This window comes from Bufo gargarizans, chromosome 7, assembly GCF_014858855.1.
Source record: "Bufo gargarizans isolate SCDJY-AF-19 chromosome 7, ASM1485885v1, whole genome shotgun sequence".
NCBI lineage: Eukaryota > Metazoa > Chordata > Amphibia > Anura > Bufonidae > Bufo > Bufo gargarizans.
The window spans coordinates 66,608,783-66,622,474 of record NC_058086.1 but is presented as its reverse complement, the minus strand read 5'-3'; the positions used below and the strand labels follow the sequence as shown (position 1 = coordinate 66,622,474).

The 13,692-nt window shown below is 43.1% G+C and overlaps 1 protein-coding gene across 1 annotated transcript in view; it reads right to left on the bottom strand.

The window, feature by feature from the left end:
• Positions 1-13,692, bottom strand: part of LOC122944035 — a 76,499-nt gene that overhangs the window by 18,588 nt on the left and 44,219 nt on the right. The window lies entirely within an intron of this gene.

Sequence of the window (13,692 nt, the reverse complement as noted above, 5' to 3'; positions counted from 1 at the left end):
CAAGCATGTTGGAACTACCAAGCACTGGTGCTCCTCATTTTCCTCTCTGTCGCTTATTTCATTAACCATTTAGCCCACTCCACTCGGGGGGAGTACAATAATCATGTTGTACCCATTATGGAATCATGCCATTTTGTTATTGTGGAACTTGCATCTACTTCATTATTAATTTCAGCATGAATTGTGCAAACCATTTATACTAACCACTCTCTCTATTCAGCCTCTAACCCATTATCTTCTCTGTATTATCTTCCATATCATGTGACTACTATTATTTATCATTATTTTTCTATCCTGTAATTACTTTTCAACCGTGTAAATATGTGAACATCCCAGTTCAACATAATTCTAGTTATGCCTTGTCTAGCCCCAATAGTCTAGAGTAAACCTATATGTACTATATCTTTAAATCATGCAAATCATGTACATCCTTGTCCGACCATATAGGTGCAAGAAACCAAAACCTACTATTGTACCACTAATGCACAGTGATACCTGTAACAGAATTTTGCTATCAGGTTATGGTTTGTTCCACACACATTTTCCGTTAACATCTTCTATAATCATGTAATACAAATCCTTTATTAATCATGTCATTGATTTCTTTACATAATTATGTAATGAATGTTTTCATGTAATTATGTATTTTTTTTCATGCAATTATGTATTTGATTATGAGAATCAATGGAGTCTATTCTTATCTTCCAGCCTGAAGAAGGGCACCGACAAATAAGGGCCTGAAACGCTGCACTGATGTAGACTATGTACCACGCCAATGAAGTAGTTAAAGGGGTTATCCGAGTTATTTTTTTATTCTTTCTATGTCCCTAACTAAGCAAATGTAACAGCTTTCCAATTCACTCACTTTATCTCCAGGGGCTGGTTTCTCAGATTTCACTGAGGGTCACATGACCTGTGATGTCAGCTTCTCTCCCTGTGCTGATAATGTTCGTTTACAAGCCTGTAAACGAGATGTCACTGTGCTGGCCACGCCCCCCTTCACTGCCGTCTGATCTCTGCTGGGATACTTAACCTCTGCAGCAGGGACAATTCTGGGCACTGGAGCTGATCTACTAGAGAGAGCATTACACAAGAAGGTAGGGGGAAGATCCTGTGTGTATTAGCAGTGTCATTATACAGCTGGGACATGTAGTCCTACACATGCAACATGCTGCAGAGTCTCCCAGCACTGAGGGCAGCTCTTGTATCCACTCCCTTACCAGTGTCATTATACAGCTGGGACTTGTAGTCCTATACATACAACATACTGTAGAGTCTCCCAGCAGGCAGACATGTCACTCAGGGCAGCACTTGTATTCACTCCCTTAGCAGAGTGAAGGAGGGGCAGAGATTGTTTTTATTGCATGTAAACAAAGGCCCAGAAAAGAACCAGGGAAATGAGGAAAAATATATATTTTTTTGCATAAAACTTGCTTAGCTCAGTTATATATCAGATTTTCAGTGCTATATTTTTTTTTTTTCATAACTCGGACAACCCCTTTAACCACCTCCGGACCGCCTAACGCACATGTGCGTTCCGGAGGTGGCAGCGCTGCGCACAGTCACGCATATACGCGTCATCTCGCGAGACGCGAGATGACGCGACTATGCGCGCGCGCATGCGCAGTTCGCGCCGGCATTTCGCACAGAAGTATTTCGTCAGCAACCTGCCAGCCAATGATCGTGGCTGGCAGGTTGCTGATTTTTAAAAAAGCCAATCAAAGTGCCAGATAGCAGATCATATTTGTAAATATGATCTGTTATATGGCTGCCTGCTCCTCTGCTGGTTCTTTTCGTCGGTTGGATCCAGCAGAGGAGCAGGCTTCACAGTGAGTACACCAAACACTACACTATAGCCCCTGATCACCCCCCTGAACCCCAATTAACCCTTTGATCACCCCTTTGATCACCCCTGTCAATCACAAGTGAAAAGAAAAAAGTGATCAGTGCAAACTGTCACTTTTTTTTTTCACTGTTATTGACCGTTAGGTTTTAGGTATAGTTTAGGTCCCCTTGGTTAGGTAGTTAGCGATCAGTTAGCGCCCAGCCCACCGCACCGCAGTCCGTTATTCGCTGATTAGCGTATCGCTAATCAGCATTTGTACTTTTATAGTATCTGGAAGTGATCAAAACTGATCACGGTCAGATCTATAATTGTATTAGTGTCACTTTAGTTCGCCCTCCACCCAAAACGCAGTGTTTGTCCGATCAGGCCTGATCGGTCGCCCACACGTGCGTTCGCCCACACCCGCCCCACCGCAGTGACAAAAAAAAAATTTTTTTTTGATCACTGCACATTCACTTTACACGCACTGCGGCGATAAAAAAATCAGTTTTGATATTTTTTATCAACCGCAGCGGCCTCCGGTACTTCGCTAGCCTCCCCTTTGTAAGACAGGCTTGCTTTTTTTTTCTTGGGTAGTCTCAGGGAATACCCCTAAATTTAGTTGCCCACATGTCTAACAGGGGGTATTCCTCTGAAGAGGCCTACAGGCTTCTGACCCAGTCGGATGAGGAGTGGGAACCCTCATCTGATGAATCCAGCGGGTCAGAATACGAACCTGTAGAAAGCAGTGGCTCTCTGACCCAAAGTTCGGACGAGGAGGCTGAGGTCCCTGATACCACCAGGCGTACCCGGCCCCGTGTCGCTAGACCGCAGGTTGCGCAGGATCCGCTTCAAGAGCAGCAGAGTGGGGCTGGTGCTGTCGGATTACGTGGTGAGGCATACACCAGCAGCCCAGCCCTCCCTGGACCTAGTACCAGCACTGCCGTACAACCTGGTGAAGTAGCGAGCACCAGAAGGGCAGTTGAAGCTGGTACGGTGGCACGTGCAGTAGTGACCCCGTCGCAGCCACCGCAAAGACGTGCCCGTAGAGCCCCTAGAATCCCAGAGGTGCTGGCAAACCCTGATTGGCAGTCCCCAACTTCAGCCGCACCTGTAGTTTTCCCTTTCACTGCCCAGTCTGGAGTTCGGGTTGAGACGGCTCAGATCGGTTCGGCCCTGGGATTTTTTGAGCTGTTCTTGACTGCGGAGCTTTTAGACATAGTTGTGGCCGAAACAAACAGGTATGCCACACAATTTATCACCGCTAACCCGGGAAGCTTTTATGCCCAGCCTTTCCGGTGGAAACCAGTCCAAGTTTCCGAACTTAAAACTTTTCTGGGCCTCCTCCTCAACATGGGCCTGACAAAAAAAGCATGAATTGCGGTCATATTGGTCCACGAACCCGATTCATCACATGCCCATGTTCTCTGCTGCCATGTCCAGGGCACGTTTTGAGGCCATCCTGCGGTTCCTGCACTTTAGTGACAACACCGCCTCCCGTCCCAGGGGCCACCCTGCTTTTGACCGGCTCCACAAAATTCGGCCCCTCATAGACCATTTCAACCAGAAATTTGCAGATATTTATACCCCAGAGCAAAACATCTGCATAGACGAGTCCCTGATACATTTTACCGGGCGCCTTGGCTTCAAACAATACATCCCAAGCAAGCGCGCCCGGTATGGGGTCAAATTGTATAAGCTCTGTGAAAGGGCCACAGGCTATACCCACAAATTTCGGGTCTATGAGGGAAAAGATCAGACCCTGGAGCCGGTCGGTTGCCCTGACTACCTGGGGAGCAGTGGGAAGACAGTTTGGGACTTGGTGTCACCCTTATTCGGCAAGGGGTACCATCTTTATGTGGACAATTTTTACACAAGTGTGGCCCTCTTTAGGCATTTGTTTCTAGAACGGATTGGCGCCTGTGGTACCGCGCGAACTAGTCGCGCGGGCTTCCCCCAACGGCTCGTTACCACCCGTCTTGCAAGGGGGCAGAGGGCCGCACTGTGTAACGAAGAACTGCTCGCGGTGAAATGGAGAGACAAGCGTGACGTTTACATGCTCTCCTCCATTCACGCAGACACGACAATACTAATTGAGCGAGCAACCCGTGTCATTGAAAAGCCCCTCTCAGTCCACGACTATAACCTCCACATGGGAGGGGTCGACTTCAATGACCAGATGTTGTCTCCGTATTTAGTTTCCCGACGCACCAGACGCTGGTATAAGAAGGTGTCTGTATATTTAATTCAATTGGCTCTGTACAATAGTTTTGTTCTCTACAGTAAGGCTGGGAGAACTGGATCCTTCCTCAAATTTCAGGAAGAGATCATCGAGAACCTCCTGTATCCAGGAGGTTCCGTGGCCCCAACCACCAGTGTAGTTAGCCGTCTACACGAGCGACATTTCCCCAATGTCGTTCCTGGTACCTCAACCCAACCGTCACCCCGAAAAAGATGTCGTGTCTGTAGCAGGAGTGGAATAAGGCGTGACACCCGCTATTTCTGTCCTGACTGTCCGGACCACCCTGCCCTATGCTTTGGAGAGTGTTTCCGGAAGTACCACTCACAGGTACACTATTAGCATAGGGATCATCTCACCAGGACAGGCACACAGGGCTATTAGGGCCCATTCACTCACTGCTGCTGCAAACGTCTCCTTTCACATGGGACAAAGTGCATAACGCACTTCGCCACATCTTTGGGCGATTTGCGCTTTGCACATTGACCCATGGGGAAGGAGAGGTTTGTTCTATAAAGGTAAAAAAACAAAAAAAAAACAAAAAAAAAAAAAACAGGTAAGCAAACAGGTTAATGTTTAGTTCCAAAAGTTAAAGTTACACGTTCTGTTCCAAAGTTAATAAAATGATTGCGTTGTGGCCTGGTTTTTTCTTTTTTTTTTTTTTTTGTCTTTTTACCTTCCAGGTGGACCAACCGATCGACCAGCTGCAGCACCGATGTGCATTCTGACAGAAGCATTGCGCTGCTGTCAGATTACACGCAAGTCGGTGTATGCGGCGCTGCAAGACGGGATTTTCTCCTCTGCAGTGACAGATACGTTTGCCAAGGCATACGAGCTGAGGAGGAGGCGGCGTTCCTATGCTTTGGCAAACACTTTGTGTATATATATATATAAAAAAAAAATAATCCCGGCAATGATTTATTCATCCACATCGATTGATGCGAATGGAGAAATCTGGTTTGCCAGGCCATACGAGCTAAGTGGGTATGGATGTAGGGCGGAGCTCCTATGTCCTGGCAGACGCCTTTCCCCTCCATTTTTTTTTTTTGGCAGAGATTTTTTCATCCACATTGATCGATGCGAATGAAGAAATCTGTGCCGTTCATTTTTTTCTTTCAGCCCAGAGGCTGAACGGAAAAAAAAATCTCATTACCTGTATGCTCAATATAAGGAGAATAGCAGAAACTCCTAATGCTGGCCATACATGTAATGATTGCGGAGACCCTCAAATGCCAGGGCAGTACAAACACCCCACAACTGACCCCATTTTGGAAAGAAGACACCCCAAGGTATTTGCTGAGGGGCATATTGAGTCCATGAAAGATTGAAATTTTTGTCCTAAGTTAGCGGAAAGTGAGACTTTGTGAGAAAAAACAAAAAGCAAAATCAATTTCCGCTAACTTATGCGAAAAAAAAAAAAATTCTATGAACTTGCCAGGCCCCTCATTGGATACCTTGGGGTGTCTTCTTTCCAAAGTGGGGTCACATGTGGGGTATTTATACTGCCCTGGCTTTTTAGGGGCCCTAAAGCGTGAGAAGAAGTCTGGGATCCAAATGTCTAAAAATGCCCTCCTAAAAGGAATTTGGGCCCCTTTGCGCATCTAGGCTGCAAAAAAGTGTGACACATCTGGTATCGCCGTACTCAGAAGAAGTTGGGGAATGTGTTTTGGGGTGTCATTTTACATATACCCATGCTGGGTGAGAAAAATATCTTGGTCAAATGCCAACTTTGTATAAAAAAATTGGAAAAGTTGTCGTTTGCCAAGATATTTCTCTCACCCAGCATGGGTATATGTAAAATGACACCCCAAAACACATTCCCCAACTTCTCCTGAGTACGGCGATACCAGATGTGTGACACTTTTTTGATGCCAAGGTGGGCAAAGGGGCGCATATTCCAAAGTGCACCTTTCGTATTTCACCGGTCATTTTTTACAGATTTTGATTGCAAAGTACTTCTCACACATTTGGGCCCCTAAATTGCCAGGGCAGTATAACTACGCCACAAGTGACCCCATTTTGGAAAGAAGACACCCCAAGGTATTCCGTGAGGGGAATGGCGAGTTCCTAGAATTTTTTATTTTTTGTCGCAAGTTAGTGGAATATGAGACTTTGTAAGGAAAAAAGAGAAAAAAAAAAAATCATCATTTTCCGCTAACTTGTGACAAAAAATAAAAAATTCTAGGAACTCGCCGTGCCCTTCACGGAATACCTTGGGGTGTCTTCTTTCCAAAATGGGGTCACTTGTGGCGTAGTTATACTGCCCTGGCAATTTAGGGGCCCAAATGTGTGAGAAGTACCTTGCAATCAAAATGTGTAAAAAATGCCCTGCAAAATCCGAAAGGTGCACTTTGGAATATGTGCCCCTTTGCCCACCTTGGCAGCAAAAAAGTGTGACACATCTGGTATCGCCGTACTCAGGAGAAGTTGGGGAATGTGTTTTGGGGTGTCATTTTACATATACCCATGCTGGGTGAGAAAAATATCTTGGTCAAATGCCAACTTTGTATAAAAAAATGGGAAAAGTTGTCTTTTGCCAAGATATTTCTCTCACCCAGCATGGGTATATGTAAAATGACACCCCCAAAACACATTCCCCAACTTCTTCCTGAGTACGGCGATACCACATGTGTGACACTTTTTTGCTGCCAAGGTGGGCAAAGGGGCACATATTCCAAACGTGCACCTTTCGGATTTCACCGGTCATTTTTTACACATTTTGATTGCAAAGTTCTTCTCACACATTTGGGCCCCTAAATTGCCAGGGCAGTATAACTACGCCACAAGTGACCCCATTTTGGAAAGAAGACACCCCAAGGTATTCCGTGAGGGGCATGGCGAGTTCCTAGAATTTTTTATTTTTTGTCGCAAGTTAGTGGAATATGAGACTTTGTAAGAAAAAAAAAAAAAAAAAAATCATCATCATTTTCCACTAACTTGTGACAAAAAATAAAAAGTTCTATGAACTCACTATGCCCATCAGCGAATACCTTAGGGTGTCTACTTTCCGAAATGGGGTCATTTGCGGGGTAGTTATACTGTTTGGGCATTGTAGAACCTCAGGAAACATGACAGGTGCTCAGAAAATCAGAGCCGTTTCAAAAAGCGGAAATTCACATTTTTGTACCATAGTTTGTAAATGCTATAACTTTTACCCAAACCATTTTTTTTTTGCCCAAACATTTTTTTTTTATCAAAGACATGTAGAACTATAAATTTAGCGAAAAATTTATATATGGATGTCGTTTTTTTTTGCAAAATTTCACAGCTGAAAGTGAAAAATGTCATTTTTTTGCAAAAAAATCGTTATATTTTGATTAATAACAAAAAAAGTAAAAATGTCAGCAGCAATAAAATACCACCAAATGAAAGCTCCATTAGTGAGAAGAAAAGGAGGTAAAATTCATTTGGGTGGTAAGTTGCATGACCGAGCGATAAACGGTGAAAGGAGTGTAGTGCCGAAGTGTAAAAAGTGGCCTGGTCATGAAGGGGGTTTCACCTAGCGGGGCTGAAGTGGTTAAGGAAATTACATAATAAACAAAAAAAAAATTAAAATCACAGAAAAAGAGATATAAACATCCTGCACGATATGATAAATAAATGTGCGGATGTCCCTGGCCACATTCATGAAAAAAATCACAGAACAAAAGATTATAATCAAAATAGATGCAAGCATTATATATGGACCAAGCCCTCACTCTGATGTAATAAAATCTCAATATATTTTGATCAAAACACATCTGTGCCCACCTACCCAGCGCCAAGGTGGTCTCAGGCCAGGCGGGTCCTACGCTAAACCTACCTATGCCATTGGGCTTCTATGTTCAGGAGCGCAGACCCCACACATATGGTGTGCTGCTCCTAGTCACCTCCATGTGCATCAAGCAATCAATGGGAGGAGGAGCAAGCACAGCCATATGTACCACCTAATCAAGACGGTCTGTTTGATAGGAAGCGCAAAAGTGCATAGGAATGCTACTCCCAAGATAAAAAGATTTTTTTCGTGAACGTGGCTATCCGCATATTTATTTATCGTATCGTGCAGGATGTTTTTATCTTAGTTTTTTCTGTGATTTTTTTTGTTTATGTAGTATATGCTTGAGGGAGTGGCACCTTCAAGTGTGAATGCGCTCCTATTTTATCTTGATAGTAGCATTCCTTTGCACTTTTGCCCTTCCTATCTCATAGAGCGCCTTGATTAGGTGGTACATATAGGTGTGCCTGCTCCTCCTCCCATCGGTTGCTTGATGCACCTGGAGGTGACTAGGAGCAGCACACCATATGTGCGGCGTCTGCGCTCCTGAACATAGAAGCCCAATGGCTTAGGTAGGTTTAGCATAGGACCCGCCTGACCTGAGACCACCTTGGCACTGGGTAGGTGGGCACAGATGTGTTTTGATCAAAATATATTGTCTAAGAGTCTTGGATTTTTTTTACATCAGAGTGAGGGCTTGGTCCATATATAATACTTGCATCTATTTTGTTAGTGCATTATTATCTTATTTCTGTGATTTTTTTTTTTTCCGTGAATGTGGCCAGGGACATCCGCACATTTATTTATCATATCGTGCAGGATGTTTATATCCTTTATTCTGTATTTTTTTTTTTTGTTTATTATGTAATTTCCTTAACTACTTCATTGGCGTGCTGTCTCCAATACATTCAAAAGTGTAAACCACGTGGTAACTTGCAATGCAGTGTGACCACCATTTATAGGTTTAGATTTTCCATTTCTGACTTTTTTGTGGATATACCATAAATGTCTGATAGACACGGACTCTGGTTCAGGAACAGAGCTTCATTTGCCTACTGCAGTGTATGGAGAGGTGGCTCTCTCCATTTATTTCTATGGGAGAATGGGTGGTGTAGTGGGGCCTGCATCTATCAGACCCCTATGGATATGCCATAAAAGTTTTGCCTGCAGTACTGTGTTACGCCACAGATAACACAGTGATAACTCTCTACAGATAATGTAGTAGATGTCACATGCAGTCCTATGTAACAACACAGATAACACAGTGATAACTCTCTAAATAGTGATAATGTAGTAGATGTCACATGCAGTCCTATGTAAAAACACAGATAACACAGTGATAACTCTCTAAATAGTGATAATGTAGTAGATGGCACCTGCAGTCCTATGTAATAACACAGATAACACAGTGATAACTCTCTAAATAGAGATAATGTAGTAGATGGCACCTGCAGTCCTATGTAACACCACAGATAACACAGTGATCACTCTCTAAGTGCCGATAAGTAAGGGGCAGATTAGGCCAGGTTCACATCTGAACTCCGGTAGTCTGATCCAGGGGAACAGGTTTCCGGAATACAATGTATCTAAAATAGTCATATTCCAGTGAGGATCCGGATGCTTTTCCCTAATTTATGCCAGCTTTTGGCTGGATATATAATGTTTTGCGTAATATCGTTTATCTGGCTGGATACAGTGAATTCCGCCAGTGTGTTCCTCTGCTGGACAGACTGCCAGACTTCAAAGTCAGATGTGGACACGGCCTTAGGCCCCATGCACACGGCCGTGTGCGGGCCGTGGAACCGCGGCCTGGATCCCTCCTGAGAGCAGGAGCGCACGGCGTCACTGGTTGCTATGACGCCGTGCGCTCCCTGCTGCCGGCACAGTACAGTAATACACTGGTATAGAACATACCAGTGTATTACTGTATTGCGGCGGCAGCAGGGAGCGCACGGCGTCATAGCAACCAGTGACGCTGTGCGCTCCTGCTCTCAGGAGGGATCCAGGCCGCGGTTCCACGGCCCGCACACGGCCGTGAAACACGGCCGTGTGCATGGGGCCTTAAGGATACAATGGGCCCTGGGCTGTGTGAAAAATGTGGGCCCACCTACTGTATGTAACACATAGACATGGTAACAGAACCATGCTTACCACAGAGATATACAGTATAATATATGTACAGTGTATTTGTGAGTAGGTACATGTATGTACAGTGTTTATGTTATAAATATATATCTATATCTGCAAAACCCATATAATCCAGTTACTGTACACATATAATGTACAGTATGTGTATATAGATATCTATATACTCACAATACACTGTATACTACACCTGTATACATGTACTCACACACACACAGTACATTATACCTATATACTTACTCACACTAGTAGTATACCGCTACTGTTCTCATCAAACTCAAAGTGACAGGTGGCCACGCCCCTTTTCCAGCTTCCGGAGAAGCACTAATACGGTATATTCAGGCTACAACTCAGTTATGTTTTAAAAATAGCTTGACTTTCTGCGACCTTCACAGAAATGTCAGACATGTCGGGGAATGTTCTAATATATTTATATAACTATCTATCTATCTATTATCTATAATCCAGCTTAAGAAAATATTTCTATAAATATTTTATCTATCTACTTATATACTAGCGTATTTAATAAAATAATATCTATCTAACCATATATCTACCTATATATCTATTTTTATCTATCTATAAAATCAAAGGTGTTCGTGATTTAGGCAAAATATTTGAGCGCCGCATCTAAGTCTACTTTCACACTGGCATTTTGGCTTTCCGCTTGTTAGATCTGTTCAGGTCTCTCACATGCGGTCCAAAACGGATCAGTTTGCATTCTAATGCATTCTGAATGGAAAAGGATCCGCTCAGCATGCATCAGTTCAGTCTCCATTCCGCTTTGGAGGCGGACACCAAAATGCTGCTTGCAGCGTTTTGGTGTCCGTCTGATAAAACTGAGCCAAACGGATCCGTCCTGACACACAATGTAAGTCAATGGAGACGGATCTGTTCTGACACACGATGTAAGTCAATGGGGGACGGATCCGTTTTCACTGACACAATCTGGCACAATAGAAAACGGATCCGTCCTCCATTGACTATCAATGGTATTTAAGACAGATCTGTCTTGACTATGTTAAAGATAATACAAACGGATCCGTTCAGAACGGATGCAGACGGCTGTATTATCTGAACGGATCCGTCCATGACGGATCCGCACAAAACGCGAGTGTAAAAGTAGCCTAACACAGATATGTAGCATTTATAAATATTAAAAATAGCTAATTGCGGCACACCACTTTCCTGGGTGTCTATAACAAGTATCTAGCTTCTAACACAACAGTTGTCGGTCAATATGCAAAAACGTACCAAATTTAGAAATCCACAATGTTTATACATGTGTTACGAGACATAGTCAGACGAATGTACGACAATAGCAAACAGTTGTCAAAACATGCCAAAACACTTCCTAATGCTCTATCAAACCCTTTATCAGATTGTTCTAATCTGTAAATTCACTTACCCAAATGCAGAATAAAAGACAAAACTTCCATTATAAAAAGTATTGATTCATTACAATAACAAGGCTGGTTCCTTTTTTTTTTTCTTAGTACTCTATATTGTTCCTCTGTTATTACTCCTAGAAATTAAGATATAAATGAATAACGGCGACCTGAATAACGGGCGCTAGAATTGGGCTGCTCGCAAGCCTAGCAACACACCCCAAACCTGCACGCCAGTCAATCACCGCTGTCCCACACGCCGTCCCGCACATGCAGCACCGCACCACCCACACCGGCGCAACGGGCAATCACCGCACCGCCCAATTCTAGAACTCGTTATGACATAAATATTCAGGTCGCCATTATTCATTTATATCTTAATTTCTAGGAGTAATAACAGAGGAACAATATAGAGTTCTAAGAAAAAAAAGGAACCAGCCTTGTTATTGTAATGAATCAATACTTTTTACTCTGGAATTTTGGTCTTTTATTCTGCATTTGGGTAAGTGAATTTACAGATAGCTAGATAAATAACAGGCATATAGATAAATCGATAGATAGATAGATGCTTGATAGTTAGATAAATAGACAGTTAGATAGATGCTTGATAGTTAGATAGATAAATAGATAGACAGATGATTTATTGCTATGAGATAGATAGATACAGTGGATATAAAAAGTCTACACACCCCTGTTAAAATGTCAGGTTTCTTTGCTGTAAAAAAAATGAGACAAAGATAAATCATTCCAGAACTTTTTCCACCTTTAATGTGACCTATAAACTGTACAACTCAATTGAGAATCAACCACATTATTTTAGTTTTTTTAGTTTTCTTCCCTCCACCTAAAAAATTTCAGTTGGATTTTCAATTGAGTTATACAGTTTATAGATCACATTAAAGGTGGAAAAAGGTCTGAAATGATTTGTCTTTGTCTCATTTTTTTACATCACAGAAACCTGACATTTTAACAGGGGTGTGTAGACTTTTTATATCCACTGTAGATAGATAGATATCGGCTAGATAGATAGCTGAATAAATAAACAGATAGCTTGATAGTTAGATGCTTGATAGATATATGATTGATAGATAATAGCTAAATAGGTAGGTAGATAGTCTCATCTCAGCAGACCGGCCTCTTTAACCTACCTCCATCTTTTAAATGGTCCAAGATGTCAGCCCCAAAGTATATGGAGACCATAAACAGCGCAGAGATCCAGGAGATGCTCCATAACTTCCATAGTAAAGTGTATGAGCTGAACCCAGAAGGAGTAAATCTCGTGGTAAAGGACTTTAATAATATACTTTGCACCATGGTGGAAATGTCTGACCTCAAAAGATGCAACAAAAGGACAAAAAAGCAACAGCCCAACAGTTGGTTTGACCGGAAGTGTAAAGATATAAGGAAGGCGCTAAGAATGGCCTCAGATAGGAAACACCAAGATCCGAACAACCCCAGTCTGAGGGAAGCCTACAACAACATACAAAGGCAATACAAAAATACCCTCAGAAAGAAAAAGCAAGGCAACATCTCAACCAAGCTCCTCCAACTCCAAGACGCTCTCCAGGACAACTCCTTCTGGGAACTATGGAAGCACATGGACAAAATCAGCAAGAACACCAACCTCCACATCCAAAACGGCAACATCTGGCTCCAGTACTTCAAGGATCTTAACAAAGCCATCTCGAGGGAGGACCAAAGCCAAGAACAAAAATAAATCACGGAAAAGCTGAAGGATTTGGAGGAAAAAAATCTAAGATTTCCAAAACCCTCTACACACCGATCACACTGCAGGAGATAACAGAGAGGATCTCAATGATAAAGAGTAAAAAAGCCAGCAGCCCAGATGGGATCCTTCCAGAAATGATCAAATATAGCCCGCCAGGTATCCAGGCCGCATTAGTAAAACTCTACAATGTTGTGCTGAGTGCAGGCTACTTCCCCAGAGCTAGAACCAGGGCATCATCACCCCCATACACAAGGGCGGAGACAGGTACGACCCAGCCAACTATAGAGGGATATGCGTCAGCAGCAACCTGGGAAAATTCCTCAGCAGTAACCTGAATAAGAGGATCCTCAGCTTCCTCACCTAGCACAACATCCTCAGCAGAAGCCAAGCAGGCTTCATACCAAACCACTGCACCACAGACCACATCTACACCCCGCAGAGCCTCATCAAGAGCAATGTACACAATACAAAGCATGGAAAGATCTATGCCTGCTTTGTAGACTTTAAGAAGGCCTTTGACTCAGTGTGGCATCCGGGCCTATTCCTGAAACTTCTTGAAAGCGGAATAGGAGAAAAAACATATAATGTCATCAGAAGTTCCTACAGTGAGAA